Source organism: Echinops telfairi, unplaced genomic scaffold (genome assembly GCF_000313985.2).
Source record: "Echinops telfairi isolate 266 unplaced genomic scaffold, ASM31398v2 ScPeMD7_1713;HRSCAF=2227, whole genome shotgun sequence".
Classification (NCBI taxonomy): domain Eukaryota; kingdom Metazoa; phylum Chordata; class Mammalia; order Afrosoricida; family Tenrecidae; genus Echinops; species Echinops telfairi.
This window is the reverse complement of record NW_022105611.1, coordinates 2300575-2312222: the sequence shown is the minus strand read 5'-3', so window position 1 is coordinate 2312222 and position 11648 is coordinate 2300575. Positions and strand designations below refer to the sequence as shown.

The following is an 11648-nucleotide window of genomic DNA, read 5'->3' as shown; positions in this document are numbered from 1 at the left end:
AGCTTGATGGCTGCTTGATTACCTTCAAGCCTTTAAGACCCCAGACGCTATACTTTTTGATAGCCGGGCACCGTCAGCTTTCTTCGCCACATTTGTTTATGCACCCATTTGTCTTCAGTGATCAGTTCGACACCGCGTGATCACACAGAGTGGACCATCTGCACAATTATGTTTTAGCCCATTGTTGCAGACACTGTGTCACCCCATCTTGCCAATGATCTTCCTCTTTTTCAATGAGAGCTACTTTACCCAGCACGATGGAATTTCCTGGGACTGGTATCTTCTGGAAATATGACCAAAGTATGCGAGTTGAAGTCTCACCATGCTTGCTTCTGTGGAGTATTATAGCTGTACTTCTTCCAAGAACGATTTGTTTGCTCTTCAGTAACACGTGTTACTTTCAGGATTCTTCACTAGCACCTTATTCAATATCCAAATTTCATTATAAGAAAATAATATATATTTCTTTATATATATGCATTATATATTATAATAATATATTACATATATTTATGTACAATAATATATATTTTGTATAATGTTATATAAATATATATATTTCATATATAGTTTATATGTGTTATATAAATATATATATATATATAACAGTGTTTTAGGAAGTGTTGCTAAGCAACACTGGGTCAACTTTTTATTGAAGCATCCTCAAGTGACAGGGCTGAACTCCCTCACCAGGCTTTCTAGCCCATTCTTTCTCTCTGGCAGAAACTGCGTAAAGCTGCAATCCTTTCAGTTAGGCACTGAGCACTTAACCCTTGCATCTCCACTGGGGTTTAATTTATGCCAATTTGATTAAATAATCCTATTTATTTGTCTAAGCCAGATGTGAGCAGTCCCAGTTTATGCACTTCCCCAAACCGGTCGTTAAGCAGGGCTCATTACAGTTCTCATTGTTCAGAAAGAGGCCACAGTCCTAAAAACAATTAACGAGCCACTTAGATTTTATTGAAGAAGGAGTTCATAAGGGAGAGGGGCAGACGTGTGGCATAGTACAACTAGTCACAAACAATTTCTTAAATATTCATTCCAATTGTCTTCTCTTCCAGGTTTCTTGGGCCTCGATTTAAATGAATAATTCCTTCTCTTTTTACCCCTACAAGCAAGTCCAAGCAGCTCTTAAATCAGCAGTCTTACTATAGAATCTTCTTCTTCCAGGGTTTCTTAATCTGTTATCACAGTTATCTACATGCACGTAATACTGTACCTGAACAATTTGAATGGATTTAGAATAAAACTGCTATCACAGGACTAAAATTGTTGATGTCTATGTGTCTCCCCCACTAGGATAAATTTGTTTAACAAAGGTCCCTTTAGAAATTCTAGTGTCTATTAAAATGAATACAATCTAGTAGGTATCTGATATATGTTTTTGAAATTTTAAGTTTCTATAAAAAGGAAAAGTTGTATCTTAAATTTATTGTAAAATTGCACCCTCAGGAAGGGATAGGAAGAAGCTACCAGATCTTTGTGTTTGGGGGCGTGAGGGGGTTCTTAGAGTGAAGAAAGCCTATAGCACAGCAGTTCTCAACCTGTGGGTCATTACCCCTTTGGGGGTCGAATGATCCATTCACAGGGGTTGCCTGATTCATAACAGTAGCAACATTACAGTTATGAAGTAGCAATGAAAATAATTTTATGATTGGGAGGTCACCACAACATGAGGAACTGTATTAAAGGGTCACTGCATTAAGAAGATTGAGAACCACTGCTATAGCAGATAATTGAACTCTTTCTGTGGGTTTCTGAGACTGTAACTTTTTTTTAATCACAAAAAAGCATTTATTAAATATGCTTATACTGTTTAAGATGGGAAGTAATTGCATTGGTATTTCAGAAGCTAAACCTTGTTTCAATGCAATATATGCTCATTGATTCTAAATAGTATTTTAAAATATACAATCTCTTCAAAAGAAAATATTCAACTAAAGATAACTTTTAATGTAAGTAGAATGTCAGAATATATTAAAATTAAAGTCATCATGGGAATTTTCATAGCACATGATACAGAGATTTTCAGTTTCATTCTTGAGCAACTCATTCAATGACACATTGGTAATATTCCATGAATTCTTGAAATCTCTCTTCCAGTTGTTCATTTTGCATGCTGTGGAGTTTCATAACCTACTGTCAACTTGAGGAAGAGGTGCAGTCTACCCTGTCAATCAGGGTGCAGCTTGAGGACCTCGTTTGGAGGCACGGCAGAGATAAATAGCTCACTGGTGGCCAGACACATATTCTTTTCTTCATCTCCCTGTGAGATATTCCTGTGGACCAGCCACGTAGAGCTATTCTGATGGCAGCCAGAGCCCTGGAGCTGAAGGAGACATGTAGAGACCCATGCCAGTGCTGAGATGCTTCCACTGCCACTGGATCCACAAGACTTTCCACCCACTTGATCTTCATGTATTCGGTGTCATTGCATGTGTTGTAAGGCTGCTGAAGAGGAATTAATACACAGACATATGGGCTAATAACAGACTTAATGACTTGATCTGGACTTCGCTGGCATGTTTTCTTAATATACAATTACTCTGATATAAATTTCTTTCCTATACACATATGAGTGTCTATGAATTTGTTTCTCTAGTCAACCCGGGATAACACACATGTTCACTTCTATTTGGTTCATCTGGCTTGTCAATGGTATATGACATTCTCTCATCTTAGAAAGATCTCTTTGTATTTTCTTGCAGGGACTAATGAGTCTTCTTTTAATATCCAGTTTGTAGCTTTTGTATTGTTCAGCATCACTCCTGTCAGTTACTAATAGTCAAAGAATTTCATAAGCCCATCTAGTATGTTGCTGATTAAACTTGAACTTCTTTTGCACTCTATTGCCTTACCTTCATTGAATCTTTGCATTAACTTTTCCTAAGAAGATCCAGGCAAATATTGACAAAACTTCACAACCACAAACTCTCTTGATTTCACATAGCTTTAGATGGATCTTCCACTGTAATATCAAGAACTGAAGGAGTAAGCTTCCAGATGGTTTGACATCAACCTCTTTTTCCAGTAAAGAAAGAAAATTTGTGTTCGTGTAAAATCCAGGTGGAATGATCTATCTAAGTTTGCCTTCAACATCATCTGCCTCTACACAATCGAAATTTTCATCAACTGTAGATGCATATTCAACATGGAACGTTGTTGACAGGCTACCAACAATATAGTATAAAATGATCAGTATAGTAAATTGAACTAATTTAGTTTAATTCCTGTGTTGGTATTACATTTATACTCTGCCAATTTCTTCTCTGGCACACACTTATATTCAACCAAAAATAAATCCATAGCACCAAATCCCACCATTTCTGACCTGCAGAGATCTCTGAGACTGTAACTCTCTAGGAGAGTAGAAAGTCTTCTTTCTCCCAGGAAGTGGCTGCTGTTGTCAAACTGCTGGCCTTAAGGTTAGCAGTCGAACACATACCGTTATGTACAAGGGCTCCTTATACATATATTATACACATACATATACAGACATACATATACACCTGTATATTTTGCGTTTGGTGAAAGTTTACACAGAAAACTAAGTTTATATTTAATAATTTGTATACATAGTACTCACTGTCATTGCTTACATTTTCGACACGGTGTCAACATCATCATGATTTTGGTCTTGTTCTCCATTTCCGCTCATCCAGCTTTCCTGCCCTCCTGACCACCCATCACCCCCACACCCGCGCCCCCTTACACACACAGACTGCCTGGCCTCATGTAGGTGATCTTTACTTTTAAGGAGCACAGTACTAAGAGGTGAGAGTATTTATTTTATGAGTTATTTTGTTATTTAGCAGAAGGGTGAGCTCTGGGAGTAGTGTCATTTTACAATTTAAAGGATGATTAGATGGAATACTTTTGTACTTAGGCTTCCTTATGTAGGAGCTAAGTGATTCTAAAGTATTTTTATAACTTTCTCATGTATAATTCCTTTAATAAAATATACCAGAAAAGTAAGATTTTCGTCATTCAAAGCATGAGTTGTATCATAAGCTTTAAAGGTATATCTTATTTTTATAAGGTTGGGTTTCATCATTAGAACATATGTATTGTAGTATTAAATTAAAAATGACTCTGAGGGGGGAGTGGGGTACCAGTCCTACCCGCTGCTTGAACTCACTGGTTCAGTAATACTACTTCTGGGTTTAGTAATGCACAATTGTACAGTTGAGATATATAAGTATTATATTAATGTCATCAAGAGCATGAGAGATAATACAATAATACAGTCAGACATATTACATGGCAGCATTGCTCACCTCCGCCCCACTTGGTGGTCCTCGTGGGGGGAACCCGGCTGCCAGAGCAGGAGCCGCCTCCCTCGAGGGAGCTGCCCTCTCGTCCACTGCCCTCATGGGAGCAGCCCCTCACAGGAAGCAGCTCTCCTTCTTCAGCCACCCTCAGCCAGCCACCCTTGGCCAGCCACCTCCGGCCAGCCACCTCCCTGAGAACCAGGGAGCCTCCTTATTTATTGCTAACCCCTCATCATATTACTTTAGGGGGAATACATCACAGCATTATGCATCACAGAGAAGGGCAATACAATTCACAACAACCTGTGTCATAGGGAGGGGTTGTAACATAGGCAATACAAGCAATAGGAGGGGGATGACCTAGTCATCTTGGAGTGGTCCTGGGCTTGCCTTTGGGCACTGCTTCAAGGGAACAATAACAGAAAGGAATGGGCCCTATTTGGGGTGAGTCAGACTATACAGTCTGGCTGCTATAGATGGCTGATGTTAAGGAGAATAACCTCTGACCTATTTTCGCTGCCTAGTGAACAATTATTCTCAAGCTAAGTCTGGCATATATTTTGCTGAGACAATTTAAGAGAAATCCCTCTGTTCCTCACAATGTATTCCCTTTTTATGCCCATTTTTCCACCTTCAGGATCCTTAAGCATAAATTTACCCATAGATATGCCCCCATGCACAACATCTTATATGTAAAACCATAGAAAAATATAACATCACACATTGCATTTCTATTCATCTTTTAAATATATAAAGGATATCCTTTAAAATATTATTTTAAACACCCTTATTTTTAATTAATTTGGAATTGTAAATCATATGATATTCTGAATTAAAATGTCCAAACAGCAGCCCATTTCAGCTCACTAATGCCCAGGTTATTAATATATATGCATTTCTTTTCAATTTTGAAAATTTCCAATTTTCCTACATTCATAATTTGCACATTCCAAGTTCAGATTATCAGTCGATTTTTGAACCTGTTCCTCCTTACCTTGAGTTAATGTCCCATCAATAAATGACAATCTGGAAGGCTTCCCTCCCACAGGATGTACCTGCCTTATGTCACAATGGGAGACACTACTCCGAGAAATCAACTTTTTCTGTCACATTTTGAGTACTCTAGAACCTGACATGCCCATCCTCAGGCACTATCTTTAACAATATTCCGTTTCCATTCATTAGGCCTTCATTCTTAGACAACGTTTCAAAGCTATATATGTAGAAGATTTTCAGTGGCTATGTCCTCTTAAGTAGGGAGCCAAGTGGGGAGACTAGTAAAATCCTAGAACAGACCTAGTGGGTTTGTTCTAGTCTGGAAGATGCACTGAAAGCTATTCCCTTTGGGTAACTCTGCTGGCATATGAAATATCAGTGACAGAGCTTCCAGCATCACAGCAACAGACAAGCCACCACAATATGACAAACTGACAGGAAAACTTGGTGTCTCAGTGGTTAAGCACATGGCTGTTAACTAAAAGTTAGGCATTTTGAACTCATCAACAGGTCCTCAGGAGACATATGTAGTTAGCTCCTTCCATAAAGACTTCAAAAAACACAACAAATAAAAACAACCAACCAAACAAAACACACCCACTGTGATTGAGCCAATTCTGACTCACAGTGACCCTATAGGACCGAGTAGAACTTCCCCTATGAGTTTCTGAGATGGTAACTCTTTATGGGAGTAGAAGACCCCTTCTTTATCCTGAAGAATGGGTGGTGGTTTTGAATTGCTGACCTTACAGTTAGCAGTCGAATGGGTAACCACTATACCACCAAGACTCTTTGCCATAAAGTCCATGGCCTTTGAAATCCTTTAGGATCACTGTGAATAAGAATCTACTTAAGAGCAGATGCTTTGGCTTTTGTTTTTTTTAACATCTCCTTAATTCTATATTTTCTACTACTTATTTCCATTGGTGAGTCATCTACACATAGCTGATGTATTATTTATTTAGATAAATCAGTACCTTAAGACTTACAACAGACTAGTCCAGCTGAATTGAGCCATTGATTTTAGAGCACTTTCTCAGACAATGTTTTTCATATTGTAAAGCTATTTAGGGACATTTCCCTAATTAAAAAAAGTATCGCTGGCATTTGCATTAGAATAATTACCCTTGTTATTTATTTATTCATCTATCTATTTAGCTGATTGTTTGATTTTATCATTTTATTGGGGGCTCTGATAGTTCTTATAACAATCCATACATTGTATCAAGCTCATGTGTACATATGTTGCCATCATCCTTTTCAAAACATTTTCTTTTTACCTGAACCCTTGGTATTAGCTCTTCTTTTTTTTCCCCCACTCCCTCCCCTACCGTCCTACCCTTGTGAACACTTGATAATTTATAAATTATTATTATTTTCATATTTTACACTGACCATTGTCTCCCTTCACCCACGTTACTGTTGTCCATTCCCCTTGGGGAGGGGGGTCAGTTTTATGTCGATCCTTGTGATCGGTTCTCCCTTGTTAAACATGTTTATTAATATTTTTGTTTTTGTCAACAAAAAATATATTAAGATATTAACAGTCATGGAATGAAGTATATTTAATATACACTTTGCAAATTTGGGGAGTATTTCCCCAGAAAGTAAAAAAAAATTTTTTTCAAAAATAAGAGAAGCTTGAAATGCTGTGTGCAAAATAACATACTATAGATGGTGGTCTAAGTATTTGAGGATGATAAGGAGGTCAGGAAAGAGATACAGAGTCCTGTTTTTTAGTACCTGTTTAGAGAAATTTGGTGACAATTATGGTGAAGATGGGAAAAAAAAAACCCAAAGGAAATCTTAAAGTGTTGTGAACATTATAGCCTAGAAACAGTCTAAAGGGGGACTTCACCTTTGTATTCTTGCATAAGAGAAATTATTTATGAGGTACACCAACAGTCAATTTATACGTCTTTTTTTAGTGTCACCAATAAAAAAGGCAGCATGCATCACAGGGAGAAGAACTTCTGAGCTGTTGATATAAAATATTCTGTCATTTAAGGGGGCCAGTATTTTATGCAAAGCAAAACAACAACAAACATTTTCTATTTCCATCTTTCTATAAATATTTGTCATTAATGATGTACCAACATGCCCAGCTATGAGAAAGAATATTGTCTGGGGTATTAAAAGCTTGCCTTCTAGCAAGTATCCATCTAAGTGAGATGTCAGGAAGTCCACATATGTGTAGAACACCAGCCTGTCTGATCCAAAGATTATTAATAATAAAATCCATCATCAGAGGAGGTAATTGTATTACAGCTTAAATTCTGAGCAACTATTTTGCAGAATCTATACCCATTTTCAGAGGCCTTACATAGAAGAAACCTTTGTTGAATTCCCTCAGGCTGTGGACCAGGGTTGTGAACAGTCTTCCCCTCAGACATAGGACAGTAGATTACTTTAAACTATCTGATTAGCAATCTCCCTTACAGCCTTATCTATGTGTCCCTTGTAGAGACCATCATACTGTGGATTGTATGGTTATGATCCATGTCTTGACTGCTGCAGGAATGCTTCTGAAACAATAGCTTAAGCTTCTCTGTCTTATATAATGCATGTGTCCCAATCATGGCCTTATTCTACTCCCAGAGCTCCAATAGTAACTATGTTGTACTAATCTGCTCCCAGCCAAGTTTATGTAATTGTCTTCTTCTTTGACCTCCTATATCCTTTCTAAAGCTATATATCCCAGAAAACCCTTAGAAACCATTGACTCTGTGCTAATGATCATCTTTATTCAGAAGATATGTCTCTGGAGTTGTCTTTTCTCATTTGAGACTTAATAAATGCTCCCTTTATTAAAAATAATAATAATGTATCAATATTTTCCAAAGTGATTCCACAGAAAAAATATAGTTCTATAGAATAGCAATATTTTATAGTTGTGGGTAAGGATATGCTATATACACACATTTAGGCAACATTGGGTTAATAAGTTGCAAACAAGTTTTTATCATGATTTTAGATGCACAGGAATGGCTAACTTAAATTTGACTGTTGAACCTTTTATCCTGTGAGCATCTAAAAGAGCAATGAAAATTCTGTACAACTCAATTCTGAAAACCCTGGAGCAGCTAAATGTCTGCCATTGAAGCGGATCTAAGAAGAAAGTGGTCTTAAAACCTACACTTGTTTCATTCTAGATGATGAAAAATTATTATTTCATTAAAGAGTAGAAGCTTTGGAAATGATTATTCTTTTTTTAAAAATTTACCATAGATTTTATTTCCAATGCCCTCCACTAAACAGTTAGATAAGTTATTGAGAACAAATATGATTATCTGAAATGTAAACTCCCACCTAATTCATAAGAAAAACAAAGCTTCCTTAAGTTTCTATTGTTTTGTAGTAACTTATTTTCACTCACTCTAAAACATTTTACTTTTTGTCCATTCATAGCTTACTAGGCATTTGTGCTGTTTCCACCTTTTGGTTATTATGGAAGTGAGGGGCTAGTAACAGGAGCATGAGAAAAAAGAAAATGTTCTAACACTGATTGTGGTAATGATCAGACAACACGTCTTTATATGATTGAACCGCTGAATTATATGATATTTGGGTTATGTCCCAATAGAATTATTTATAAAAATCAAAAAAGGGAAATGATTATTCTTAATGGAACAGAGGGAAGGGTCGCATTATTCCAAGACAAGCAAATAGCTCCTAAAGAGAAGGCACATATACTTTAGGTGATGCAGGTGAGAGAATTTTCTAAAACCCTTTAGAATCCAGACCCAGTTCTAATCCCCCAGGAACACGATGCTGAATTTGATGGTTAAATCTTTTATTTGTTTTCTTTTAAGGATCTACATCATAGACAGTATACATGATTCTAACTGTGAGATGGAGTCAAAGTCTTCAAGCTGAACTTTAGTCTACAGATTTTATTTTCCCAAATGGAGAACTCATAAAATGTATTTATTAGTGCATCAGGTAGCGCAAATCTAAAGGGACGTGAACATTGGCTAAAGTCTCACTTGAGCTGAGCTGTGTCAGATGTTGCTGCCTGGTGCTACCTGCAGAGAATTAGAGCAAATGATGTCGGATTTGCCTGTATCTGCACATTGGAAAACCACAGTTTGGGATATTCTAGATATTTAACAACTGGTCTGGGGAAATGAGTAAGCAACGTGCCTTTGCTGAGGCCCAAAGGCTAGTGAGTTCCTATTAAATCTAAGCTATCCTCCCTCCCCGCCTGGCCACCCCACCCCAATTCTGACTTTAAACAGCAGTTTGGTAGATTGTGGCAGCCTTGCTTGTTGCACACTGATAGTATTTTATTATTGAACATGTTTCAGGTTATCTTTACTTAATTCATGAGCACATTCAGAAACGAAGACTGCCATTTACAGGCAGTCACTATATGCCAAGTACTTCATGTTTTTGTTTCTACTTTAATGAAAATGGTGGTCCTGTGTCCTCATCTACATTAGTGTCCTATTGCTGATGCAACACACCAAAAACTAATGGCTTAAAATAACAGCAACTTATTTTCGAATTCTACAGGTCACAAAATCACATTCAATCTCACCAGGCTAAATTCAAGATGGCGGCAGGGTTGCTTTCTGCTGGAAGCTCTAGGAGAGCATCTTTTGTTGGTTGGTTGGTTGGTTTTGCTTTTCCCAATTTCTAAAGGCTGGTGGCATAGCTTGTCGGTGGCTACATCATTGAAACTCTTCTTTTGACATACATGTTTTCCTCTTTCTTACCATCTTCATATAAAGAACTCAATCCATCTCTTTAAGAGACTTCCTCTTTGCTGCCCCTCCACTCACAAAGCATGCTGTCTTTCTCCAGAGATGGCTCTCTCCTGACTGGATGTCCACACTATGTAATACAATGGATTGCCATCCTGGCCTCTGAGGAGCATTCTGGCTGTATTCCTTCAAGATTGGTTGGTTTTCCGTTTAGCAGTCCATGGTTCTTCCAAGATTCTTCTCCACAGCAAAATTCAAATGTATTGATTAGTCTTTAGTCTTTCTTATTTAATGTATAACTTTCAAATGCATATGAAGCAATTGAAAATATCATGGATTGGGTCACGCACACCTCAGTTATCAAACTTTTTTTTATTAATCATTTTATTAGGGGGCTCTTACAAATCTTATAACAATCCATAATTCAATTGTATTAAGTACACTTGTACATATGTTGCCATCTTCATTTCCAAAACATTTTCTTTCTACTTGAGCCCTTGGTATCAGCTCTTCTTTATTCCCCTCCACCTCCCATCCTCCCACCTCCATAAATCCTTGATCAGTTATATATTATTATTGTTATTTTTTATCTTACACCATCTACTGTCTCCCTTCACCCACATATCTATTATTACTCATCCCCCTGGGGGTGTATGTATCCACCCTTGTGATCAGTTCCCTCTGTCTCCCCGTTCCCAGCCCACCCCCCACCTCTCAGGGTATCACTACTCCCACTACTGTTTCTGAGGGGGTTATCTGTCCTGAATTCATGTGTCCAGAACTTTTATCTGTCCCAATGTACATAATTCTGGTCTAGTGGGCTTTGTAAGGTAGAACTGGGTTATGATAATGGTGGTGGGGAACTATACTACACCCTGATTGAATCATCCCTTCTTATGACCCTCCTGTGAGGGGATGTCCAATTATCTACACATGGGCTTTGGGTCTCCACTTCAACCCTGCCTGGTTCACATCAATATAATTATTTTGGATCTTTTGATGCCTGATACTTGATCCCAGTGACACCTCATAATCACACAGGCTGGTGTGCTTCTTCCATGTAGGCTTATTTGCTTCGCTGCTAGATGGCTGCTTGTTTAACTTCAAGCCTTTAAGACACCAGGTGCTATGTCTTTTGATAGCTGGGCACCATCCACTTTCTTCAACACATTTGCTTATGTGTCCTTTTTTGTCTTCAGCAATTGTGTCAGGAAGGTGAGTATCAAAGAATACCAGGTTATTAGAACAAACTGTTTTTGTGTTTAGAGAGGCCTTGAGTAGAGGCCCAAAGTTAATCTGCTATCTTAATACTTAACACATAAATATACATACATTATCCTATATACTTATCATCATAAATTATTATATTTACATATGTACATGTCTATACCTATGCCTTTATAAATAGCTTTTGTCTCCCAGTTCTTTTCTCTATTTATTTTTACTTTCCTTCTGTCTCACTATGATGCTCTCAGTTGACTCTCAGTAATTCCTCTAGGATACATTGCACTTGATTAAACCACACAAGCTATTCTACACTTTCCTTGCCATCAATTTTAGATCTCTTGTTGTTCCCTTGTCCCTGAGTTTGTTGGTTCCCCACTCCCTCTCCCTGCCACCTCCTCCCCTGTCCCCCCAGAACCACCGGTCCTGCTGTTTTCTCCTCAGGATT

The 11648-nt window shown here is 37.7% G+C and overlaps 1 pseudogene; it reads right to left on the bottom strand.

Moving 5' to 3' along the window:
- Positions 1-2037: 2037 nt before the first annotated feature.
- Positions 2038-3661, bottom strand: LOC101661422 (annotated as a pseudogene).
- Positions 3662-11648: the final 7987 nt, after the last annotated feature.